At 36.8% G+C, this 2,469-nt stretch overlaps 1 long non-coding RNA gene across 2 annotated transcripts; it reads left to right on the top strand.

Moving 5' to 3' along the window:
* The first annotated feature begins 263 nt into the window (after positions 1 to 263).
* LOC131222260 (uncharacterized) lies at positions 264 to 1,958 on the top strand. Of its 2 annotated transcripts, none has more exons than XR_009159957.1 (2): positions 264 to 925; positions 1,691 to 1,958. It is a non-coding gene; the product is annotated as an uncharacterized LOC131222260 (long non-coding RNA). The 2 variants fall into 2 exon arrangements; XR_009159956.1 differs by having other exon boundaries at positions 264 to 914.
* The last annotated feature ends 511 nt before the right edge of the window (positions 1,959 to 2,469 follow it).

Genomic DNA, 2,469 nt, shown 5'->3' on the forward strand with positions numbered 1-2,469 from the left:
TTCCCTTTTTGCGTTGTATTCAAATGATTATTTTAGTGGATATGTGATGATGATGTTGCCTTTGTGATTTGGGTAAACTTGTGGTTATGCTTCTTACGAGATAAATGTACGTTGGAAAATCCTCATTGTAGGATCCTAGGATCGGAACCTAGCATATGGGTGCTGGGAGTTGAGAATGGGGTACTACGGAGGCTGTCGGCACCGGACTCGACGATCGGGATTCCTATCAATCCGATTTCCGGGTTTGGGACGTGACATGATACGTGTGCAGGTAGTGATGAAATTTGTCCATGACTGTCATATATTAGACATTTATTTATTTTTGTATATTTGCATATGTCCTTATTCTGTCATGATTTGATTTGTTTTTACAACTAATTGATGACATTACCTTCTCAATTAGGCATAGATCTATGTTTATGTGTAGGTTAGGCGCATTGAGTACAACGTATAACTCTCTCCCAAATGAATCTTCGCAACCATTTGAGACTGCGATTGAGATGAATTTGTGTAAGCTATCACTCCTCATATCTCTCTCCCTTTGCAATTTATTTCCCAGGAAGAAGAGTGGGCTAGAAATAGAATGATGCTCTAGATGCACTTTTTGTGTATGAGAATCATCCTTTAGTTCCATCAATTATCTTACTATACCAATTGCAGTACCATTCACCAATGCAAGGATTGCATCCTTTTCAAATGGACACAGATACCAGGTCAGTGTAACATGATTTATGCAATTTAGCCCTTGAATAATTTCTGCTCTATGTATTCATGCAAAGGCTGGTTTTATAGTCTATCACTTGTTGCAATAATGGAATCAATGGCTATCTTTGGATATCTGAGAGGAACATATACAGAAGAGTAATCCATTCCCCACATAAGGGGTTGGGAGACATTAATAATAATCAAGTGTTGTAAGTTTCGAGTCAACCTCTTGAGCATTCGTGTCTGTATTTTCAAGTTCTTGCTTTAAATTCTGCATTTTATTATGCAAAAGTACTACTTATCTTAATCCTTCAGCCCACTAGCACATTCCAGAACCCCTCCCAAAGGTGTAATCATGCCGACAAAGGTATTTCAAAAATAAAAGAAGGCTAATTTCAGGTTCCTCATCTTTAACCTCTAAATGCAGACACCACATGTTCCAACAACATGGGATGTGTGTGGGATCTAGGACGCTTATCAATCGATCTTCCTAGTGTGCATGTTATGTGCTAAAAATCAAGCTAGCTCACTCAGGTGAGCGAGACATACAACATTGAAAGACTGTTGGGTATCATTTTTATAATAGTCATTTTCGTCATGCATGTATGGCCTGCATGATAAATAGATTTGCCGAACCTTAAGCCAAGGAACATGAACTGTCTAGATTACCCTATGAGTGCCCAAGGTCCTGTAAACATGTTCCATGCTACTACATGTGGTTTGTTTGTGCCTTCTGCTTGATGATGTGACATCTAAAATTAGCATTCCTTATATTAGCATATAAGCAACATATCCTTTTGTCTAAAAACTTTGACTATCATTCACTTATTTGTGATGGTTGCTTGATCAAATTGAATGGCCCATCTAGCCATTAATAGCTCTGTTATATTGTTTCAACATTGCAATTAATGGTTTATTTTTTAATTCATTTATTCTATCTTCGTGGAATGCTACTTTTTAACTTTTTTTTTCCTTATATGTGTAGGATTTTGATCAATCGCACCTAAAGTTAGGCCTACAAGCACTTCTTCAGCCTTTGATGTCAGTCGTGCTTAGGAGTGGACCATATGGAGGATTTGTTTTTGTTTTTGTTTTTTGTATTTTAAATTTATCAAGACCATTTTCAGCTTATTGTTGTAAATATTATAATTTTTTTTATTGTGAAGTAATATAATTTTTGTTTAATATTCATTTTTAATTGTATTGCAACATTTTTTATGTTTCAAATATGAAAAAAATAATACAGGTTTCAATTTGAATTATATATAATAATAATAATAATAATTTATTGGCCTGCACTACAATTGGGCCTCTCAAATGTATACAACCCTATGGAAGACTTTTACCAACGCTCGTATAGATTTTTATCGGCGCTTTTCCACGATAAAAAGTGTTAAGAATCTGTGCTTTGGAATACTTTTACCGACACGTAGATAGATTTTTGCCAGCGCTTCTGCAGGAAATACCAGCGGCCACTAAAAGTGTCAGTGAAGTCAGAATGGGTGCCGAAAGAGTGTATACAATTACCGTTGCTCAAACAAGCACCGTTAAAGTTGGTTAGCACCGGTAAAATATTTGCCGACATGCCCCTTTACCGGCGCTTGTCTAGCGCCGGGAAAAGTATTGCCGACGTTTTTTTGGGCTTTTACCGGCGGTCAAAACTGCCGGTAAAAGCCCATATTCTTGTAGTGGTGGCCACAATGGTTTGTATATTTTATCAAACTTATTTACGCAGGTCTCACATGGATGATGAGAAGGTACAAT

The sequence above is a fragment of the Magnolia sinica genome, chromosome 13, assembly GCF_029962835.1.
Source record: "Magnolia sinica isolate HGM2019 chromosome 13, MsV1, whole genome shotgun sequence".
NCBI lineage: Eukaryota > Viridiplantae > Streptophyta > Magnoliopsida > Magnoliales > Magnoliaceae > Magnolia > Magnolia sinica.